Genomic DNA, 25056 nt, shown 5'->3' with positions numbered 1-25056 from the left:
GTGGACATCTGTCTGTCTCATGTATGAGTACCTGCTATAGCAGGTAATTGAAAAAAAAAGAATGTAACAATTTGTTGTTGTTTTTTCTAGACCATGTTAGCATCTTTGGGTAATTCTGACATCGGCTCAATAAAAGGCAAAAGGCGCCAACTTTTCAAAATGATTGGGGGTTCTAAACACAACACAAATTACCTGCCCTGGACACAGTGAAAAAGTTTGCTCAATACTAGGGTTGCTCAAGCACCCACAGAGCTGGCACCTATGGTAAAAAGTACATACACCTACAAAAAACAGAGTTTCCTTAAGGACTAATATGGATACTAGAATTCTGTCCAGCAAAGGAGCGTTAAACATTAACAATATTCATTATAAATCAGTGCAGTCATCTGAATGTTAACATCTTATGTACTCTCTACCTAGTGATAAGTGTCCTCAACCACTAGGCTCTTCTTAGAGTCTTAGTACTTTTAAACAAAATGTCCAGAATATGTTGCCTTGTGTCTCTGGGAATTATAGCCCTCTAATATAAATGAAAAGTTTGCATGGCTAAAAGGATTTTGAAAATGTGTTTGCCAATAATTGAGGGTCTCCAGATTTATCTATATAACCCTTTGTCGGGTTTTATGTTAGTCCAGAGGGCACACAAAAGAATTTCTCTTAGGCTATCTCCTTTTGCCACTTCCCTAAATTTGCCAAATCCCAAACAGTGGATTCCTTCTATGGGGGAAAAGGCTTAACCTTTTAAGCCTAGGTGGTGAACTGGAATCCTCCCTTAGGTGGGTTACTCTCCCTTTTCTTGATGTTGGTACTTCAGGAATAGGCAGGACACAGGAGGAGCCGAGCACACTGTATAACCTGCAGTTGGACACAGGTTGTATGGGTGCTACCTAATCCCCTGATGCAATAAGGGGAGTGAAACTAATAGCGCTCATCACATGCAAATGCATGTGAATGAGGCTATTAGCTATTCACTCCGAATGCAAAAAAAAAAAAAAAGTGAGACTAAGATGCACATTTTTGCGCTCAGAAATTAATGCCTGCCCAGAGCAAGCATTAATTGCTGAACACTCCTAAAAGTAGTACAGAAAAGCAGAAAAAAAACTGCTTTTCTGTACAGCCTACTACTTAATATTGTTGCCATTATTAAGTAGGAGGAACTAATCTTTAAAAAAATAATTAAAAAAAGTTAAAAATAAATAAATAAATAAAATAAAAAGCACCAGCAGTTGGGTGCAGGAAACGGATGCTCAGTTGACAAGTGTCCGTTTCCTGAACCCCTGGCACTTCCACGGGTTAGGAAAATAGACACTGATAAATTCAACGTCCATTTTCCGACCCTGACTGCCGGCACTATAAGGAGTGAATAAATCAATATTATAGAGTTGGTTACTTAACATTAATTTATTCACTCCTTCACTTATTAACCATTGGTCCCTTTCACTAACATTTGTCAGTGAAAGGACTAATCCCCTTTCAGGAGAGACTTCTGAAAGGGGATTGGTACTTTCACTGACATGTGACAGTGAATGGACCAATCGGCAATAAGTGAAGGAGTGAATAAATTAATATTAAATGCCCAACAATTTAATATTGATTTATTCACGCCTTCTGACCTGCCCTAAACTCTCAGAGGGAGCTTAGAGCAGGTCAGCCACAAGTGCTGGCAGTCAGGTTCAGAGAATGGACTGATAAATTCAGCGTCCATTTTCCTAACCCGTGCATGTGTGCCAGTTAGGGAAACGGACGCTGATAAATTCAGCGTCTGTTTTCTTAGCTGGTGAACAGCCGCCAACAGCGGACCCCTCTCTGGCGCATGCTGTCAAGGAGACGCTAGGTGCAGGCAATCGCCCCTAGCGCCTTCTTGACAGCACGAGCCCTAATTTAAATATTGCATCACGCCCCCAGAAGAGGTGCCTGGAGGCGCGTTAGGAAAGCGGGTGCTGAACACTCAGCACCCGCTTTCAGCGTACCTTTTTTTGGCATCGGCCCCAGAGTGAGTGTTCAAAAAAAAACTTTGATTTAGCAGAATTAAAATAAAATGGCCAATCAATGTGTCACTTGATTCTTCACATCTACAGTATGCTCTCTATGTGCCTACAAGCTGGACTACTATCCACTTTCCTTTGTGCAGGTGTCCTTTTCACTATTCCCTGGTAGCCACTCATCTCCCCCTTCATAGTCTGAGGGGCAAGTGTCCCAGCCAGGAAGGGAAGACCTATTGAGGGGATCCCCTTTCTCCCGAAAATGTATGATACTTGCAGTCCACCAGAGTCCCAATTGTCTCAACTTGTGTCCTGCTTTCCCCAGAGTGGAGAGCCAATTTGACCTTGAAACTCTTCTCTTCTGTAGTTGACCTCTAAGGGGAAAAGTCCTTTTCTTGATACAAGCAGGGCTTTCACAGCCCAGCCACACAGTGAGAAAGAGAGTGTACAAAAAGCCTCCTCACTAAAACGCAGCTCAAAAAAACAACAAATTTCACCACTGAGTGGGGAGTCATTTCAGCCCTCTCACTGACGGGAAAGGTAGAAACAGGTCTCCTCCCTCCTGTCCCTTGGTTATGGCGGGTTGCCTCACCAGCAGGAACAGGATTCACTTGGGCACAAACTTGAGAAAAAAAAATGTATTGCTAAAGTCCTCTATATTCCAAGGAAGGGATAGCCCCTACTAGACAAAGGGTGCACTGGAACCAGGCAAGTCTCCCAACCAAAACCCGAAGAGGAGCAAAAAAGCTCCTAACTCATCAAAACCCAAATTCAACTAAAGCTCCGAACCCTCCTTTCTGGACAAGGACTGAACCATTTCAGGCATCCTCAGGGGGAGGTGCTGCAGGAAATAGTCTGCCCCTTTGCTATCACCTACCAGGGCAGGGATCTATGGCCACTTAGTGGGAGACCAGGGGTCCCCACATCTAATTAGCAGTAAATAATGAAGGTTTTCAGCAAAAATCTGTAAAATGAAAACTACCACAAAAATAGTTCTTTTGATTTATCGTGATATTCATTTAGATGCTGTCAAATTGCATTCAGACCACTGATGATTTGGTAAAGGCAGCTGTGTACTTCCCAGGTTTAAATATTTAAACCACTGTCTTACCAAATTATCATTTCTGAAAGCATTTCTTCCTTCTTTCAGCTGCTCAGCACTCCAGCAATCTTCTTTCTCAGAGTGGTTTTCATGGGTAATTACATCATCCCATGCCACATCAATGGACTAAGAGGGAAATAATCCTTTGCATTGGAAGATAAAAAGAAACCAAGCCTGGCCTTCAAGGAATGCATCCTGTAATTATCTGGTGAAGGCACAGCCTGTTATGGTATTTAAAATTTATTTTCACAGACAGAGTTGACACTTTTCTATGCCTGTATGTGCATAATCAACTGGAGAACAAAAATGCCTTCAAATGTTTAATTTGCCTGCTGCTGTCCAATTACAGTAATTAATGAGAAAATAACATCCAAATGAGCTAAATCAATACAAAGTAGCAAAATACCACACAGACCACTAAAATGCTGTAGATTCCCAAGGACAAACCTCTTAACTCATCCCAAGCCATCAGGGCCCTTTCAGCCAGTTCTGGTTTTTCATCTCCCAGTTCCAAGAATTCTGGGATTTGTGGTCCTGCAAGTTGTATTGACAAAGCAGGAGGACAAATCTCAGAGTGCTAAGGGATGGCAATTAACCCTCCACCCCTAGAACTAATAAAATAGATTGGAGTTAGTTGAAGAGTATGGGCAGGGTCTATCAGTGAGCATCCTGCTGTAAATATATTACTTTAAAAGGCACTACTGCAGATGAAAGATGCCCAGATTCCTACAGAAAATGGCTCCCTGACTGGCTCAGCAGAAAGTGAGTGGACAGCCAGGTGCTCACATTGCTTCACCATCTTCAGATCTCCAGACACTATTAGCCCAAGATTCCTCTCTTGGTCCGTGCACATCAATTTTTCACCCCCCATCACATACAGCTCTTTTGGATTACTGTGCTCCAGATGCATGACTCTGCAGTTCTTGGCATTGAATCCCAGCTGCCTAATCTTCAACCACTCTTCCAGCTTTCTTAAATCCCTTTTCATTCTCTCTACTCCTTCAGGCATGTTCACCCTCTTGCAGATTTTAAATACGTTAGTGATAGAAGGAAGTGCAAAAGTGGCATTGTGAGTCACAAAGATGAAGGGGAAGAATATGTAGATGCTGATAAGAAAAAAGCAAAATTGCTTATCAAATATTTCTGTTAGGTGTTTGCTGTGGAAATGCCTGAAGCAGGACCACATAAAACAAACACAAATAAGATTAGAAATTATGTAAACCTCAATCGATTTTCAGAACAATGTGTTCATGAGAAGCTAACTAAACTTAAAGTAGATAAGATGACGGGGCCGGATAGGATACATCCAAGGGTACTAAGGGAACTTAGAAATGTCCTGGCAGCTCCACTGGTTTAGCGAAGAAACGAAAAAGATCGGTGTAACAAGGGATTCTTTATTCGAACTTGCCCGACTCTGGCCGAGTTTCGCTCACATAAGAGCTGCCTCAGGGTCTTCTGTACAGATGGGTTCTTTGAATAAGACAACTTCAATGTGAAACCATCACAAAATACTGATAATGATTCTTAGCGACGTCTGTGCAGTCAATGCCACAGATGTGGTATTCAGAATTGTGCCATGTGATTAACAAAGTATCAAAATCTTAGCGCTGTGAGTACAGTCAATGCCACTGGTTTTCTGTTTGACTAAGCGCTGCAGTTTCCTGCCGATGTTCACAATGATTGTTTGAATACGGGAGAGCCCCCTTTTGCTATTTATTATGAGAGATGGCACTACACAATTTGGAAACTTGGTCAATTGTATCCGATACTGTTTTGAGTGGCATTGACTGTACTCACAGCGCTAAGATTTTGATACTTTGTTAATCACATGGCACAATTCTGAATACCACATCTGTGGAATTGACTGCACAGACATCGCTAAGAATAGTTATCAGTCGGGCAAGTTCGAATAAAGAATCCCTTGTTACACCGATCTTTTTCGTTTCTTCGCTATCCAGCAATATTGATCGGCTTCCGCTTTGTTTTTTAGCTCCACTGGTTTAACATTTTCAACACCTCTTTAAAGTCTGGAGTAGTTACGGGAAAAGGGCGGATGTGGTTCTTATTCATAAAAGTGGAGATAAGGAGGAGGCTCGGAACTACAGATCAATTAATTTGACCTCTGAGGTGAGCAAACTAATAGATTCACTGCTAAAACAGAGGATAGTGCAATTTTTGGAATCCAGTGGATTGCAAGATCTGAGGTAGCATGGTTTTACCAGAGATAAATCTTGTCAGACAAACATGATCAATTTCTGATTGGGTGATCAGAGAGCTGGATCAAGGGAGAGCACTGTATATAGTGTACTTGGATTTCAGCAAGGCCTTTGACATGGTTCCGCACAGAAGACTTATAAATCAATTGTGTGCCCTTGGTATGGATCCTAGAGTGACTAACTGGGTTAGAAAATGGCTGAGTGGGAGGTGACAAAAGTACATGGAGTTTTCTCTGAGGAGGGGGTTGTTATTACTGGTGTGCCTCAACCTTTTTTGTGAGCAACATAATTTTTTATTTTATTTATTTAAGGCTTTTATATACTGACTTTCTTGATACAGATCAAATCAACTCGGTTTACATCGAACTAAGCAGAACTATTGCCAACAATTCAACAAGAGACATTTAGAAGGAGCATAAAAGTTACATTATAACAAGGTTGCCTTAACTGGGAGAAGGAAAAAAAGAGGGGGGGAACGAAAGATAAATTATTATATACAATAAATTACTATATACAATGGAGTATGGGATGGAGGCAGAGGCCAAACCTCATGATAAGAAATTGAAAGGGTCGTCAGGAAATGTTTGCCTTTTTGCCAAGGATACCAACATCTGTAACAGGGTGACAGCAGGAAGGAGTGAAAAACATGAAAAGGGATCTAGCGAAGCTAGAGGAATGGTCTAAGGCAGCTAAGATTTAATGCTAAACAATATAGATTAATGCTTTTAGGATGCAAAATCTCAACAGAAAGGTACAGTATTGGAGGTGAAATTCTAAGCACAAGACAGAGCAGGATCTGGGGGAAACGGTATTTGTTCTTAAGGTAGCTAAACAGGTGGACAAAGCTACGGTAAAAGCCAGAAAGATGCTAGGATGCATAGGGAGAGGAATGGTCTGCAGAAAATGAGGTAAAATTGTCCCTGTATAAGTCCTGTGGTAACTTGGCAATAGCAGCTTGGAAACAGCCAGAGAAATAAGGAGGCAGATTCTGGCGGTTCCTTATCTGAAGTTTATTTACAGTAGCAAAACCAAAATTAAACAAACAGTGCAGCTCACCTTAACTTCAGGTAACACATAGTCCTTAAACATAGCAAGTATCAGCATAGGGTAGGTCTCTGCCTGCTCCTTGGGGCCTGTCTAACCCTTTCAGGCCTGAGTACTTAAACTCTGGTGAAGGGCTCCTCCCTTTACCCAGGATTCCCTGATTCTGAATTTTAATGAAGACCAGGCAAGACAGCTGTGCCCAGCCCTTTAAGGTGGTCTGAGAGACTTTTCTGTTTACTCCTCACATACCCTTCCCCTCAGCTCAGCTTTGTCAGGATGAGTGCCTGCCTGTACAAGGGACATCTCTCTAGACAGAAAATATGCAATGGTGTTTTCCTTTCCTGGATTATGTCGTATTCAATAGTTGAAGGGCTGTAGAGCCAGGAGCCACCTCATCACTATTGCATTGGACTCCTTATTTCTATTTATCAATAGAAGCAGTTGATAGTCCATTATGTGCATGACCTGCTGTCCCAGCAGGTAGTAGCACAAGGCCTCTAAGGCACACTTGACTGCCAAGGCCTCTTTCTCAACTATTGCATACCGCCTTTCCTGTGGCATCAACTTCCAGCTAATGTATGCCATAGGATGTTCTTGACTATCTTTCTCTTGAACTAAGATGGCTCCCAAGCCTACTTCTGAGGCATCAGTTTGTACTGTGAAGGTTTCAGGGAAGTCCTAGCTTATCAGGACCAGTTCAGAGCATATTGCCTCTTTCAGAGACCTGACGGCCTTTTCTGGTGATTTTTTTTTTTTAACAGCATCCTTATGAGAGGCTCTGCCTTCTCTGAGTAATTGGGAATAAACCTTCTGTAGTACCCCATAAGGCCTAGGAATGCTCTCACTTTCACTTCTGTTTGAGGGACTGTACCTGGGTGATTGCCTCGATCTTCCAGGTCTGCCGATGGACCTTGCCTTTTGCCAGGGTGTAGCCAAGATACTGGACTTCTTGCCCTCTGAACAAGCATTTCTTAGGTTTACCTGTTAGTTCTGCTTTCCTCAGACTGGTTAACTCCGCCTGGATTTGGCTTAGATGTGTCTTCCAGTCTGGGCTGCACACCACAATGTCATCCAAGTAGGTGGCTGCATATCCTTGATGTGGGCAAAGAAGATTGTCAACCAAAGGCTGAAACGTTGCGGGGGCACCATGGAGTTAAACGGGAGGACAGTAAAATGAAAAACGTTCCCCTGGCATTGAGAACGCAGTCTTCCCTTTACCACTGGCATGAGAGGTACCTGCCGATAGCCTTTTGTAAGGTCCAGGACAGAGATGAACATGACTGATTCCAGATGCTCAATCAATTCATCCATTCATAGCATCTGGTACGCATCGAGTTTTGAGACCTCATTAAGCTTTTTAAAGTCAATGCAGAATACTATGCTCCCATCTGGCTTCAGCACCATCACTATTGGTCCTCACCCATAATTGTTAGACTCCTCTATAACCCGAAGCCGGAGCATCTCCTTCACTTCAGTCTCAATGACATGGTGCCTGACTTTGGGAATCCAATAGGGTCGTTGCCCCACCACAACTCCAGGAGGCATGATGATGTCATACTGTACCAGATGGTTACAACCTGGAAGGTTTGAGATTTCCTTATTTCGCACTACCAGCTGCTTTAAGTCAACTGTGTGCAGAGGACAGCTGCTCTCTGAAAGAAATTTGGGCTTGGTTCACTTCAGGTCTGACCTCTGGACCAAACTCTCCTTCTTGCACCACTCTATATTACTGTGCCACCCACTTCTTCAGAAGGTTTATGTGGCAGATTTAAGTTTTCTTTTGTTTATCTGGGGGGCTATTTTGTAATCCAAAAATTCACAGGGTCTTTGCCAACAAGTTAACTTGCTATCCGAAGAGGGGAGTAGGACAAGGAAGCGGTCCCCAGCTGAAATATTCTTTGGATAAATAAGTATGGGGTTAACTTGCTGATGCATTGGTTACTACCCTTAACCAATAAGTCTGGTACTTTGATGCAACTCCAACATTACTATCTGCTTCAACAGCAAGGCATAATAGGGAAATGGATTCAAAAAGCAACCAACAAAGGCCTTGACTTTTACGGTCTGGGAAACTGATAAGCATGAGGGTAACCTACAAGGTGCAGCAGATACTATCATAAGCTTGCTGGGCAGACTGGATCGACCATCTAGTCCTTTTCTGCAGTCATTTCTATGTGGTTTGACAAGTCCATTGTGAGCTGGTTCCAGAGGCTCTTGAAGTTTGGATAGTCCTGTCCTATCACCACGGGGTAGGGTAGCCAAGAAAAACTCCCACTTTAATTGGGTCTTGGCTGACTGGGGTCTTTAGTTGTACCCAGCTTCCTGGATACTTCTGTTGGTCCCAGTGGATGCATGACAGGGTTGCTACTTTGACAATCTGGACTCACTTCACTAACTCTCTTCATACAAGCATTTTCACATTCCCAGAGTCCACTAATACCTGGGTTGGAATGGCATCCAGCTCAACCGCAATCAGAAAAAGTAGAGACTCCCTGGCAGAGGATATCCACGAAATTACAAAAAAAGTGTGGGGTCACGGCATTAATGTCCATTGTCTCATCTTCCTTGCAGGGATAGACTCTGGCAAAATGGCTCCTATTTCCACAGCTGAAATATGGCGGACCGGCTGAGAGTTTCGGTTGAGGTGAAAAGTCCGGCTGGACCTGTGCGCTACTGGTTGTCAGGGCCTTTGGCACTAAGGACTCAGTCATCCTCTACCCAGGACGAGTGGCTTCTCTGGGAACCATAGGGACTCAGGCATAGTCTGGGCCTAATAACAGGCCTCCACTACTTCCTGTACCTTTTTCACTGTAAGGTTTGGGTGTTGGCAGACCCTCTGTCATATAGGTCATTCTAGGCTGTCTAGGAACTGTTCCAGTAGAATCTCTTTGGCTACCTCCACCCTGGACTTCCCTTCTAGGTATAGCCAGTTCCAAGTGACATCATTAAGTCTGTGGAATAGGTTCCTTGGGTTTTCTCCAGCCTGCAGAACTCCCTGCTGAAATAGACGTCGGTAGGCTTCTGGGGAGAGACCCACGTTCTCTAGAATGGCGGCCTTGACTTCCTAGTATGTGGCCCTGATTGGCAGTTTGGAAGGTATCTTAACTACTCCCAGTGAGTAGATTCCCCAGATAGATAACCCAACTGTCTTCTAGCCAGCCAGCCAGTTGTGCTGGGCATTCAACGTTTTTCAGGAAACCATTGGGTTCTTGCCCTGGGATCATCTTAAATAGTGTCAATGACACGGGAAGTGGACTGGTTACAGCGGTTTGCAAAGCCTGTGCTATCTGGCTTAGCACCAAATGCTGCTGCTGATCAATTTGCATTTTCAGGGCATTCTGTAATTGCTGCTGCCCTGTAGCAAGGACCTGAATTACCTGCTCCATCTTCCCTGCTCACTGAGCTGCCTCCAAACTATGTACCTCTCTAGGGAAAGGAGGGGGAGGAAACAAACAAAAAAAAGCTTGCTGGCCTGTCCAGCCCTTATTTACTGCTTGACGCCTGCCTGCACAGGCGGGTCTAGCCCCCTTGACCTGTTGTACAAAGGCTAGGTGAGTGGAACTGGGAGGTGCCAGAAAAAAGAAAAAAAAATTCTGCAGGTTTTTTTTTTCTTCTGCTGCTGCAACTGTTGGCTCTTGCATGCTTAGGCATGAGGTCCCACTGCTACCACCATATGAGGTAACTTGGGTGATAGCGTCTTGGAAACAGCTAGAGAAATACGGAGGCAGATTCTGGCTGTTCCTTAGGTGCAGTTTTACAGTGGCAAAACTAAAACAAACAGAGCAGCTCACCTTAATTTCAGGTAACACATAGTTAAACATAGCAGGTCTTAACATAGGGTAGGTCTCTGCCTGCTCTCCACGGCCTGTCTAACTCTTCCAGGCCCTGAGCTCTTAAACTCTGATGAGAGGCTCCTGCCTTTACTCAGGATTCCCTGTGGGTCTGAATTTTAAAGAGGGCTGGGCAAGACAGCTGTGTCTGGTCCGTTAAGATAGTTTGAGGGACTTTTTTTTATAAAGTCCTTCACAGGTCCCTGGTGAGACCTCACTTGGAATACTATGTACAATTCTAGTGACCGCACCTTCAAAAGGATATAAAAAGGATGGAGTCGGTTCAGAGGGTGGCTACTAAAATGATCAGTGGTCTTTGTTCTAAAGCATATGGGGATAGATTTAAAGATCTAAACATGTATATCCAAGAGGAAAGGAGATCTATGGAAGAAATGATAGAGACATTCAAATATCTCAAAGGTTTCCATGCTCAGGAGGTAAGCCTTTTCAATGGAAAGGAGGTTCTAGAGCAGTGATGGCGAACGCCAGTCCTCGAGTACCACAAACAGGCCAGGTTTTTAGGATATCCACAATGAATATGCATGAGATTGATTTGCATACTACGGAGGCAGTGCATGCAAATCTCTCATGTATATTCATTGTGGATATCCTGAAAACCTGGCCTGTTTGTGGCACTCGAGGACTGGAGTTCGCCATCAATGTTCTACAGCAAGGGGTCATGACATTAGGGTTGAAATAGGGTAGACTCAGGAGTAATCTTAGGAAGCGTTTCTTTATGGAGAGTGTGATGGATATGTGGAAGGTGGTAGAGACAAAACAGTATCTAAATTTAAGAAAGCATGAGATAAATACAGGCGATCTCTAAGGAAGTGATGAGAATTATAATGCTAGGTTGATTGGAAGAATAGGCAGATTGGATGGGCCATGCAGTCTTTTTCTGCCATCATGTTTCTATGTTTCCATGAGCTGCCAAATTATCCACCTTAAGGAAGGAGATTTTAGACCTCTGTTGGATTTCCAACAACCCCATCCCGAGGCATTCTGGTACCTGTAGCATGGATTTCAAATGGAAGAAACAGAGACTACAAATCCCACAATGCACGGGAATGTAAATTCAAAAACAAGAATTTGGGTCCTTGATTGACAACATAGAAGTATGTTCAACAGATGGATATAACGCACTAGTACACAGCTTGTCATATATTGGGCTCAAAAATAAGGCCCTTAAAAAAATGAAATCTACTACTTTATACAGCCATTCTACCACAAAAAATAATGCAGAGCACCAGAGAAATGGCAGATAATCACAGAGGATCAGGCACGGACTGATATTCATGCAATCGGGCAATGCCCAAGCACTTTCCCCTGTTAGGGGTCAATGCCCCTTATCACTGTCAGTCCACCCCTGCAGAGGATGTTTGTTAAGTGAAACACACTTCTTAGAATTCCCTTCAGAAACGTAAGACAGAGTATGGTTTTTACAGCAGTGAAAAAAATCATTGCCCTAGCATGTATTTTAGAATTGAAAATTGGTTTGTTTTCCTATCTAGGCAAAAATTAAAAAGGAAGTAGACTGATATATTTTATTTTCAGGAAAATGGACTATTCTGCATCAACAGTCTCACTCCCTGCAATGCATTCAGACTGTAAATTCATAGTAAGTACAAGAAAGATAAATGTGTTTAAGAAAACTTGCTGAGCTCAGGATGGTGGAGGACAAAGAAGGAAGGTACAAAAATGTGTCCTAGATAGGAAGAAATCTTGCAGGCAAGTCACATGCTTTGGCTGGCAGCTAGGATGTATCCTTAACAGTGTAGACAAAATAACTGGGCAGATTGAAAGGTCTTTTTCTTCCATTATTTACTATGCTACTATATACATTAAAAAAAACAAACCACAGTTAAAAAGAAGTCTCTCACACAATTTTGGCATCATAATTGACCCTGCTGCCTGCCTAATGCCCACCGTCACTTTGAGTAGAGGTATTTTCTTCTATTTGTGTGTATTTATTCCACTGACATACATAACACTAATATCTACCAGAAACAGCCATGGCTGGAGGCTGCATGCAAAGCAGAGGCCCTGGAAGACCTGGATGCAAATTGTGTAACATATAACATGTAGAATGATTTCAACAAGCCTGCTTCAAGTAGCTGTTGCATAATCTAGTTGAATAATGGCAGCTCAAGAGGGCAGCACACAAAAATAATGTAACGGCAGATACTAGACATAGTGATTTACAGAGAAGGGACATTTATGCCACAATTCAAGAATGACAACTGTCAAATACTGTGTTATTATCATCACCATCCACAAATGCAAGTAAATGTAATTCAACCTCTGTAGAAGGAATTGATAATGGACAACATCACTAGCATCAAGTCCCTACCGTGCTAAATGAGACTAAGTACTCAGAGGTAATGAAAGAGGAAAAGGAGAATCGGAAGGAAGTGTGTTTTCAGCAGAGTGTTATTAGTAACAGGAAGTGGCATGGATGATAGCAATAGAAAAAAGATGAAACTGATTTTAGTGCTATGCTATCACAATGGAAAAAACAACACTATTCCCATGCATACTTCAACTTGGGATAAACAGTGAGTTTTTGATGTCTCAGTCCCAAACAGCAGGATTAGCACTGCCGCCATTTTGGTAGCTTTCTTCAGTTCCTATTTCAAATACAAAGGAAAATGCTGGAACTGAGATGGGAGCATCCAAATAAAGTAAGCATTATGCCAGTGGTGCCCTAATAGACTAGTAGATAGTATAGAGCAGCTGATGGGTATATATGTGTCTTGCTAGTGTGTGTGCACCAACCAATATTTTAAATATGTTGCATATAACCACACATACTTGAAGCTGAAACTGGCTATGTTGGAGAGAACCAAGATGGCCGCCGCACGGTGAACATGGAAGCAGCCTAGCTCCATGGATTTCCTGGAAAAGCCTTTTCGTTTCCTGAGATAATTTTCTTCAATTTTAAAATGCCTCACACCAAGAGAAAGGCAAGGATCCAGGAAAATCTTACCTCCACTCCGAACATTTTTTCAAGGCAACCGCGAATCGAGGAGGCTTTCCAGGTCATGTACCAGAGACCGGAAGGAGGAGCCGCGAGTGAGTCCTGTGGAGAGCAGACACAGGATCCTTTGGCTGAAGAAACATCCCTCAGTCCCGGAGTGCCAACCGTCCCCACCCTTCAATACAAATCCCCAGAAGGAGGAGGGAGAGAACAACTGGAGATAATGCTGTCGGAACAACTAAATCTAAGGACTTCTTGTACCCAGAGAAGTGACGATGACATACCGTCTGCTTCGATGAGCCCGGTCCTTTTGGGCTCCAAGGGTAAGAAAGAGGAGACACGGCGTGTGGAGCGAGGGGAAAAAGGACCTTTGGAGTTGGGAGGTAAGGAACCTGAAATACAGGTGATTGTAAAGGCAACGCTGGAAAAGCCAGAAACAATTACCTTGGATATAATATGGAAGGCCCTGACTGATATGAATAGGGACATGAGTAGAGCTATAAATGATTTGACTACCGCAGTAAAACAAAATATGGACAAAGTTCAGAGTTTAGAAAATAAGATACAAGTGGTTGAAACCACAGTGAAATTGGCTGAAACAGAAATTAAGGAGGTTAAAGAAGTGTAGTGCAATGTAATAAAATCTGAAAATTTTCTTCTGAGAAAAATGGAGGTTATTGAAAATGAAATAAGGAGAACCAATTTAAGGTTCTTGAATTTGCCAAAGACTAGGTGGATGATACCCAAAGATCTTCTTAGAAGTTATTTAATTAATATTTTAGGATTGCAAGAAATATCTCTCCTGGTAATTTCCAAGATATTCTACTTACCATCTAAAGAAGAAGAAAAGCGCAAACAAGCTCAAGATCAAGTATCCTCTGACAATTTAACGGATATATTAGAAAAATCCTTTGAAACTAAGATAGGGTCTAGGGCAACTATGTTAGTGTCTTTTACATAAATATCAGACAGAGACACTATACTACGCCTATCTTTTCGTAATCAGTCCCAACTTTTCTATGGACAACAGATCAGAGTTTTTCCTGATATCACAAAGAAAACGCAAGAGAAAAGGAAATCGTTTTTGATGATGAAGAGAGAAGTAACATCAAGAGGAGCAAAATTCTTTGAGATTTCCTTGCAGATGCTTATTATTATATCAGAATGATAGATATATATTTTCGGAGTCTGAGCAATTACGGCTGTATTTAGATTCACACTCCTAATATCTCCAAAGGGGTAGGATAGATTTAAATTTTGGTACATGCCACTGTGCAGTAACTAAATAACTATGATTGAATTTACTAGTATTCTGCTTTAATAATTGTGTTCTCCCCTTAATTCTTATAATATTAGTACAGGAAAAATGTCATGTTACGATATAATGATTAGAATAATTTTATTTCTGTATTTTTCTGAGACATTGTCTACAATGTTAATTGGTTAAAATTCAATAAAAATAAAATTAAAAAAAAAAAAAAGAAACTGGCTATGTTAGTGCCTGCTGCTGACACTCCTGTTGTAGTCACTCTCTGACAGTCAGAGCAACTCGAGTCCCCCAGTGTTAGCAGGACAGGTGAGAAAATAGTAACACAGTAAATGGCAACAGAAAAAGACTCAAATAAAGGCAGTTCTATCACAATGTGGTCATACTCAGCAGGCTGATAGTTGAAAAAAAAAATGCAAAGCCAGTGTGCTCATCCTGGTCTGAGCATGTAACACCTTCCAATTAACTACATATCTACACAACTTAGATTGATTGCCCTGTGAGGATAGGGAAAAACCTATAGTACCTGAATGTAATCCACTTTGAATTGCAAAAAAGTAGAATATAAATCAGATAAATAAGCAAGAAATACACCATTAGCCCTCCCTAAGAACCACCCCTCTACATTAGAGTTCTGGGTGAGCGCAGTTTCATATCTCCCACAACTTAACACAGAACATGACAGCAGATAAGACCATCCAGCCCATCTAGTCTGCCCCTCCACATCTCCTGCTCAGTTTTATAGTGCCCACCTCTGCCTCAGAGATCCTCAGTGCTTATCCCATGTTTTCTTGAATTCTGATACCTTCCACGTCTCCACTACCTCCACAGGGAGGCTCCATGTATCCACCACCCTCTCTAACAAAATATTTCCGTAGATTACTCCCAAGTCTACACTCTTTCACCCTCATCCTTTATTCTTCTAGAGTTTCATTTCTACTGAAAAAGGCCAGCTGTTTCTTGAAGTTATTGATATGTCTCTATCATATCTCCCCTTTCCCTTCTTTCCTCCATGGTAAACATGTTTTCATCTTTAGGTTTGTCCTCATATGCTTTATGATGAAGACCACTGACCAGATTAGTAGCCAGCTCCATCCAGTTTATTATCCTTTTGATGGTGCAGTCTCCAGAATTTGACACAGTATTCCAATTGAGGTCTTACCAGAGACTTATAGGGGGCAATACAATCTTGTTTATGGGAACAAAAACTGTGTTTCTGGCAATTCAAGAGTTGAGAGCCAAGCCGTGATGATCCAGAGTAGACCTGAGAGTCTTGTATTTCTGTAGATAAGTGTATCTTTGCCTGTAAGATGAAGTCCTGAATTCTTGTGTTATCTGTGTAACCTGTTCTGACCGAACTGTACATTTGCCTTCTGACTCTGCTTAAGTTCCTGTTGAACTCAAATTCCCTTGTCCCTGAAGAAAAGGGACCTGTAATCTAAAACATAAGCCTGCAAGCATAAGACAGGATGTACTTACTTTCTGTTACAATTTATACTAAAATAAAGTCCAGTTGTGGAAACTTGGATTAGAGTGGCTTACTCACAGGGGCCCCAAAAATCTGACAGCACCCAAGCATCTGTCTAGCTTTTGCCATCTCCTTATCACCTGCTTGACCACCATAAGAACTTAAGATGGGGTAACTGGCACAGAGCGACAGTTACTTCCATAAGAAACCTGCTGGGCAGACTGGATATACCATTTAGTCTTTTTCTGCTGTCATTACTATGTTACTGTACAATCACCTCCAGATTCTTTTCTTGTTTTGTGTACAGAAGAACCTCACTGGCTATGCCATGCTGCTTCCTTGGGTTTTTTCAATCCAAATGCATGACCCTGCATATTTTAGCATTAAATATTAGCTGTCAGTAGAGCCGGGACTAGGCGGGGAGCGACCGGGGTGCCTGCCCCGAGTGTCAAGCCCAAGGGCTCGTCATCAGCAAGGCTCCTTTTACCTATGGAGATAAGCACACAAGGCTCTGCCCTGATGACTCTATTGGCCAAAGCCCAAGTCTCAGGCAGCAGAGATCAGCCCTCTCCTCCCAAGCAGAATGCAAGGAACTGGATGTAGGTGGATGTGAGTATGGAGTACACAGAGTACAGTGAAAAGCAAATAAGAACTCCCTAATCTAACCCCTTCTCCTCCTATCTGTAGGGAGCAGAAGGGGGGGGGGGTGGCGAGAAGAACTCGAGAAAATAGCAGAACGAAGAAGAATTTGGTTTTTATCTGCATATTTCTCATTCTAATTTGTGATACCTTATTCTGTATTTGGAGAGGGTCTGTCAGTGTGCTATAGTGTGATGGAGGTGAAGTGGATTCTGTGTAGGGATCTATAGTTTGTTCTGTTTTCCCACTAGAAGCTGTATTGGTGTTTTAGGCCTAGGTGGAATATTTCCAGTGTAGCCTTTTCATGCAGGGTGGTTGCTGTCTGAGTTCTAGGAGTTAATGCTGTATTGATCTAGCAGGTTTGCTATATAGGTTCTGAATGACTTTTTGCAGGGTTTTGTGTTACTTCACAAAGTGTCTGGTAATGGAGGGACCTTGTGTCACTGAAACTGAAGTAACAGCATCCTTTTAATGTTTTTCCCATGATGAGTAGTAAAGGGAAAAAATTCCAGTTCAGCCCAGACAGCTTTTCAGAGATTACCTTCAACCAATGTAGTATGAATGCCTTTTAATTGATAAATTTAGGTATTTTTTTAGATCTTTTTTTCGCAGTCTATTTCCAAAAATCACAGAACACATATTCCTCAGAGTGTGATGTGATTTCTGAAACATAAATATTAAACTTTGGTTTGCAAAATATAACAGTATGATGTCCAGTTATGTGATTTTACAGGATTGTTCTGGGAAGAGTTGTGGTAGAGACAGAATGATAGATGAGTTTAATTATAAAAACTCAGGGGGACCCTATGAGCCTGAAAATTAATTAAGGGTGTGCAGAGCTGAAAGACCTAAGGAAGTGGTTCTGGGGGACCCCCAGCCTCATGTTTTTCAGGATCCTGCAATAAGCTTGTGTAGGAGAAAGGTAGGGGGCTGCCTCATGGATCTCTTGCCCTGTGTTGATTTAAATTTCCTCAGCTATTGCTGCTGCCACTGCAGAAAGATCTACGGCATTGCCAACCGAGGAGCACAGGAAGGAGGAGAGACAGGGAGAGGGGGAGGGGCTGCTGCTTGCAGGGGTAAAAAGGAGAACCAAAGAAGGGACTGCTGCTATCCAGTAAATTGGGGGTGCAAAAAGAGGGAGGGGGCTGCTGGGCAGAGTGGTGGAGAGGGAACTCTCACTCTCACCTACCCCCTGCCAAGTAGCGGAAGACAAGTCATGGTGGAGTGGGGGGGGGGGGGGGTACAGAAATAAGGAGACCTAGGGCAAGTAGGGGGGAGAAAGGAGACTCAGGATACAGAATGGGTTGGAGATATAGTTGCAGTGGAGAAGGTACAGAGAAGGGTGACCAAAATGATAAGGGGAATGGAACAGCTCCCCTATGAGGAAAGGCTAAAGAGGTTAGGACTGTTCAGCTTAGAGAAGAGACGGCTGAGGGGGGATGTGATAGAGGTCTTTAAGATCATGAGAGGTAAAGAACGGGTAAATGTGAATTGACTATTTACACTTTCGGATAATAGAATGACTAGGGGGCATTCCATGAAGTTAGCAAGTAGCACATTTAAGACTAATCGGAGAAAATTATTTTTCACTCAACTCACAATTAAACTCTGGAATTTGTTGCCAGAGGATGTGGTTAGTGCAGTTAGTGTAGCTGGGTTTAAAAAAAGGTTTGGATAAGTTCTTGGAGGAGAAGACCATTAACTGCTATTAATCAATCTAACTTAGGGAATAGCCTCTGCTATTTCTGGCATCAGTAGCATGAGATCTACTTAGTGTTTGGGTACTTGCCAGGTATGTGTAGCCTGGATTGGCCACTGTTGGAAATAGGATGCTGGGCTTGATGGACCCTTGATCTGACCCAGAATGGCAATTTCTTATTTTCTTATGGTATGCAGAGCAAGGTGTGGGGGAGAAATAAGGTTCAGGGCACAGAGTAGAGTGGGGAAGAGGGGGAAGGAGGGGAGGAGAAGTGAGAGAGTTTGCTGGGCATGGGACTGGGGAAGAGAGTAGAGAGAGAGAGAGGGGGGTGGGGGTTTGCTGAAGCTGCCACCACTATAAGAACATCTGTGCCTTTGCTGCTAAAAGAGATAGCGTTGTGACAAAGACACTGGTGTGTGTGCTGGGGGGGGGGGAGGCATAATTCTATATATCTGCCCTGGGCACAGAAAAAGCTGGACCCGGCTCTGGCTGCCAAGCTTCACTAGATCTCACCTCATGTTTTCCTCACGTTCCAGGATGTCTACCCTGTTGTAGATTTTGGTATCATCTGCAAGATGACAAACCTTTCCCAATGGTCCTTCCACATTAGCGCTTCTAAAAAGTGGAAAAGATCCAATCCAAGAACCAATTTCTGCAGTATACCACTGGCAATCCCCCTTTCCTTGAATTGAACTCCATTTACAACTGCACTTAACCAGTTTCTAACCCAGTCACTCACTTTAGGGCCCATACCTAAGGCGCTCAGTTTGATTATAAGTCACCTATGTGGAACCGTGAAATCCAAGTATGCTACATCTAACTCTCCGGTCACCCAGTCAAAGAAATTGATTAGATTCGTCTGACAAGACCTACCTCTGGTAAAACCTTGTTGGACTGGGTCCTGTAATCCATTTATTTATTTATTTAAAAGTTTTTATATACCGCACAAATGGATAATATATATCCGTCTAGGCGGTTTACAAGTGTTCAAAGCACATGCATAATTTTAAAAACAAAGACACAAACATTTATAATCAAGACAAAGATTAAGTACTGTGCATGGATTTAAGAATTATTATAAATGGAAAGCTTGAGTGAATAGATGAGTTTTCAGTAATTTTTTTAATTCTCTGCTATTAGAAGTCAAACGGATACAGTCTGGTAAAGAGTTCCATAATGTTGGACCTGCAACTGAAAAAACGCGTTTACGAGTCAATGAAAGGCTAACAGATTTTACAGAAGGAATTTCTAACATACATTTGTCAAAGGAACGTAATTGTCTGGATGGTTTATAAATTCGTAACAGTGAACATAACCAGATTGAATCAGTATTGTATATTAGGTTGTGTATAGTGGATAAAATTTTATATGTTATGCGGTATGATACTGGGAGCCAATGTAATTGTTGTAAAATAGGAGAGATATGTTCGTTTCGACGGATATTGTATAACATACGGGCAGTTGTGTTTTGAACTAGTTGAAGTGGATGAATTGTTGATTGAGGTAAGCCAAGATATAAAGCATTACAGTAGTCTAATGAAGATAAAATGAGTGTTTGAGTGATCAATTGAAAATCATTTGGAAGGAGTAGTGGTTTCAGTTTCTTTAGCATGTGAATTTTGAAGAAAGACTTTTTCACAATTTCAGATATATTGTTTGTCATAGATAGTTTTGAGTCAAGAATTACCCCTAAATTTTTTGCGTGTGTTTTTATGGAAATAATTTGGTTCTCAAAGGTAAAAGTTGATGGGGGTTTGTAAATTGAATCTGGAATAGTGGATAGATAAATTAGTTCTGTTTTGATTGTGTTTAGTTTTAGCCTGTTATGGGAATCCATTGGATTCTAGAAACTGCACTATCTTCTGTTTTAGCAGTGATTCCATTACTTTACTCATCACCGAGGTCAGACTAACCGGCCTGTAGTTCCCAGGCTCCTTCCACTTTTGTGAAGCAGAACCACATCTGCTTATTGCTAGTCCTTTGAAATCACACCCAACTCTAAAGAAGTATTAAAAAGGTCAAACAGTGGTGATGCTAGAACTTGTTTCTTTATTACCCTCAAATGTATCCCATTCAAACCCACTGCTTTATCTATTTTTAAGTTTGCCAGCTCCTTATGAACTCAGTCTTCTGAAAATTGTTTGAGGTCTAACTTACATCTTTCCTATTTGTGGCAGTTTTCTGTGGTCCTGCTCCAAGCACTTCTTCAGTAAGCATTGAACAAAAAAATGTGTAAGCAATTCTGCTTTCTCATTGTCAGCCTCAACATATCCCTTCTTTCATTTTGGAATTTTACAGTCCCACTCGTGCACTCTCTCTTGTCACTAACATATCCCCATTTTATTGTAGTAGCTATTGTTTCTTCCATTTGTACCTTCACACTCCTGAATACTTTCCTAGCTTTTCCAGATAGTGTTGCCCATCTTCCTCTTTCTGTGTTCTCTTGTACTTTATGAACCCTAACCTTTTTCCCCTTAACTTTTCAGCCACTTCTTTAGAAAACCACAGTAGCCTCTTTTTCCTCTTACCTTTATTTATGTGCATAATAAATAGGTGTGTTGTCCTTACAATATTTCCCTTTAGTTTTGCCCACTGCTCTACTTTCCCTAGCTTATCCCATCCAGTTAATGACTCGATTTACTCCCCCGTTTTAACAAAGGTAGTTTTCCTGTAATCCAGAACCCTTGCCTTTGAATGAATCAGCACTGCATGTGCTGAAATACTGAACCACAGCAATCGGATGTTCACTGGATCCCAGGTGCTCCCCCACTATGGATGTCAGAAACACTTTCCCCATTTGTATGCACCAAGTCTAATATCACCCCTTCATGTGCTGGCTCTGTTACCAGATGCTAAAACAATTCTTCCTGCAGACAATTCAGGATCTCTCTTCTTCTATAGATGACACCAATCAACATCCAGCAGATTGAAATCACCTAGCAATAGCACTTCCCCTTTCACAGCAATTTTGTGAAGGTCTTTAATTAAATCTCTATCCAATTTTCCTGCCTGTGAAGCAGGTCAGTATATAACACAAATATAAATGGATGATGTTTCATTCCCTCTTTCCAGATTAACTCACAGTGCCTCCTCCTTATCTCCTAAGCCTTGCAGTTCTGTTGCCTTCATGTTTTTTTTAAGATATAGTGACATTCCTTCCTACCCTGTCCTTCCTGAATAGATGCCTGCTATAACTATAATCCCAGAAAACCCCATGAATACAATATCAAAAATAATAAAAAATGATAAACCACCTACAACACACTGTTAAACAGAAAACAAAAATCACTCCTTGCTGAATCGCTCTCTGTTCTCCAGCTGCTGAGGAGACCCCACAGAAATCTGCAGGCAACTTCCCTCAAACATATTTATTTTAATTTGATTATCACTTAGCAGAAATACTCTCAAAGAGGGTAGAATCACTGGAACTGGCCTACAAGTTCATCAAACCTGCAAGACTGAAGAATTATCTATTGAAGTTCAAGTTTGTTAGATTTTCTCAGAATCTTTTTTAAACTTGCCAAATTTCTGATATAATAATTATGAGTAAGAGAGACTCAGGTATTAATGCAATACCTCTTTTTTCACATTACTTCTCCTTCAGCAATCTCCCTTACTTATATCTAGTTCAGCTAAACCATAAAATTGTCCCATATTTCAGTCCCTGTAGCATCACAAGCAATTCATTTAGATCACACATTTTTATTTTTCTACATTAAGATACTGGAATATAAACGTGTACAACTCAAAATGACAGATAATTTCAGATGTTTAAACCAATAGGTACAATTTCTCAGCTATACCTGTATGCATCACACATAATGCACACTAAGCTGAAGTGTTGCTTCAAGAATCAATCTCTGGAGAGGAAACATATAACATGTCTGTGAATTTTTTTCAAAAAGCAACAAAACCTACACAGCAATTCATGCGCATGGTTCATACATCTGTGCACATAATGCTTCATATACACACTCTGTGCCTGCAGCACATATGTGTAGGGACCGTCGTTTTCAGTTTATTTTTCTTTGGAATTCTTCAGTCTTTAAGTACGTCAAATAAAAACGGGAGGAAAAACAGTAGAAAAAAAATCATGCAATTTTTTGGGAGAAAAAACGTTCAATGTAGATTAATGGCAAAGGTAAACAGGCACAAATGTGGGGCGGGGGAGGGGCGGTATTTTGAAGATTTGAGGAAGACACATGATGACAATACCCTGACCTGAGTATCAGTGAGGAAGGCTCCGCTGAATAAAGACAGGGATGTCACAGAAGTGCATTCAAATGAAAGCCGCCCCTCCCCTTTTCAAGATGAGGCTGGTAACAAAATCTGAAAAGAAAGAACGCTCGAGCAACGCTGCGCTTGTCTGCACCTAAACATCTTCAGCTCGTCAAACACTAAGCAGCGAGGAAGCCTGCCACATGGCTGCCCTTTCTCTGAATTTTCCCGTTTGGCGCCTGTTCTGCAGCCACAGCCTGTCACAGTGGCACTGCGTCTTGACAGTCTAGGACTGGTGCAGTTCTCACAAGCTCCAGTGCCTTTCCCCTTTCAGAGCTTTCCCACCCCTCAGCCACCTACCTGCCGCCGCTCCACCTTCTCCGCCGACCAACAGAACAAGCCCCCTGACTCCTGACCGAGCAACGAAAGCGGGCGGGCGAGCAGCCCCCCAGCCGAGCGAAGGCTACAGCCCTTATCCCGGGCCGCCTGCAGACGGTTACCTCGGCAACCGCGAGTAAATACTACGGGGAGCGCCAAAGATCAAACCTCCTTCGCAGGATCCCAGCGCCCAAGCCCCGCCCATCCACCCCTCTAGGATTGCGTTGTATCCGCAGTCGAAAAGTCGGAGTTCTAAAAATAGCAGCGTTATAATGCTGGATGATTTTAGTTTTTAGAAAGAAGCTTTAAAATGTTGCCGTGTATACAAATGGCTGGTTACTGTTACTGTCTGATTGGGAAGGGGACCCGATAGTTCGTAACAGCATTAACAAGCTTTTCTACTTAATCTCTATCAGTTCAGATCCAGTAGGAATTTAAGAAAATTATGATCCTATATAAAATGAGCTGGCGGTCTCTCACTCCAGGTCTGAGCGTTGTTGCAGAGCTGGCAGATTCCTTCCTATTTACTAGCAGGCCGATACAGTACAGTGCGCTGTTAACCTGCATTTGGACGCGCATTTCGGACACGCTAGCTTTACCCCTTATTCAGTAAGGAGTAATAGCGCGTTGAAAACGCGCGTCCAACCCCCCCCCCCCCCCCCCCAGACTAATAGCGCCTGCAACATGCAAATGCATGTTGATGGCCCTATTAGAGAATCCCGCACGATACAGAAAGTAAAATGTGCAGCCAAGCCGCACATTTTACTTTCAGAAATTAGCACCTACCCAAAGGTAGGTGCTAATTTCTGCCGGCACCGGGAAAGTGCACAGAAAAGCAGTAAAAACTGCTTTTCTGTGCACCCTCAGTCTTAATATCATGGCGATATTAAGTCAGAGGTCCCGAAAGTTAAAAAAAAGTTTAAAAAAAACAAAAAAAAATTGAAATCGGCCCACGGCTTGAAAACCGGATGCTCAATTTTGCTGGCGTCCGGTTTCCGAACCCATGGCTGTCAGCGGGCTAGAGAACCAACGCCGGCAAAATTGAGCGTCGGCTGTCAAACCCGCTGACAGCCGCCACTCCTGTCCAAAAAGAGGAGCTAGGGACGCGCTAGGGTCCCTAGCGCCCCTTTTTACCCCCAGCCCTAATTTAAATATTTTAGTTTACTGAATCGCGTGCAAGCCGCTCTCCCGCGAACTTTACTGTATCGGCCTGTACACCATGAAATCTAACAGACTGATTCAGAAAAACGCGCGGGAGAGCTGGCGAGCGCCCGCTCTCCCGGCGCGCGCACAGGCCACTCTCCTGGGTGCATGATTCAGGAGGGTGGCCTATGCAAATTAGGGCCCACGGTAAAAGGAGGCGCGATAAAAGGAGGCGCGTCCCTAGCGCCTGGATTGGCCACTGTTGGAAACAGGATGCTGGGCTTGATGGACCCTTGGTCTGACCCAGTATGGCATTTTCTTATGTTCTTAGGGGTAACGCTAGTGCGTCGAAAACGCGCGTCCAATGGCGGGCTAACAGTGCGCTCCGTCAGAGCACACTGTATTGTATTGGCCCGCTTGTGCGGGAATGTAGTCACATTAATTTCATTTCCATGATTATAGAACAGTGCTCCAAGCAATAATCTTTGCTAAAATAGATTACTGCAACACTATCTTACTAGGCCTCCCATCATCCCATACTAAACCGCTCCAAATGATTCAGAACACGGCAGCAAGAATCCTAACAAACAAGAGACGAAGAGATCACATTACGCCAGTCCTTAAAGACCTGCACTGGTTGCCAATCCACTACAGAATAATCCATAAATCTCTCACTACAATCTACAAAAGTATTCATGGACTGGCTCCACTCCATCTACAAACAGAACTCAAAAAACACTCCTCCAACAGACCCATCAGAGAAACATACAGAGAATATCTACAGGTACCACACGCCAATACCACCCAACATATAACATTGAGAGACCGGGCCTTCTCTACAGCAGGCCCACCACTATGGAACTCAATCCCCTTAGAATTACGACAGGAACCATGTCTACCAACCTTCAGAAAAAGACTTAAAACATGGCTGTTCAAGAAAGCCTTTCCGGACCCTTACTGATTCTCCTACACTAAATACAACAAGACTGATCATCTTCCGTTAAACTAATATAGTCATTAACAACCTCCGCAAAGTTCTACCTCTTGTTAAACTTCTATCTTCCTCTTCTTTTACTCCCAGTTAGAATCATCC

The 25056-nt window shown here is 42.5% G+C and overlaps 1 protein-coding gene across 1 annotated transcript in view; it reads right to left on the bottom strand.

Moving 5' to 3' along the window:
- Positions 1-22941, bottom strand: part of PKIG (cAMP-dependent protein kinase inhibitor gamma) — a 121863-nt gene extending 98922 nt beyond the window's left edge. Inside the window, exon 1 of the mRNA XM_029613195.1 lies at positions 22803-22941. The gene's annotated coding sequence lies outside the window, so the exon portion shown is untranslated. The remainder of the gene's footprint in view (positions 1-22802) is intronic.
- Between the last annotated feature and the right edge of the window lie 2115 nt (positions 22942-25056).

Source organism: Rhinatrema bivittatum, chromosome 8, assembly GCF_901001135.1.
Source record: "Rhinatrema bivittatum chromosome 8, aRhiBiv1.1, whole genome shotgun sequence".
NCBI lineage: Eukaryota > Metazoa > Chordata > Amphibia > Gymnophiona > Rhinatrematidae > Rhinatrema > Rhinatrema bivittatum.
Note: the sequence above shows the minus strand (reverse complement) of the source record. Positions and strands in the feature narration are given on the sequence as shown.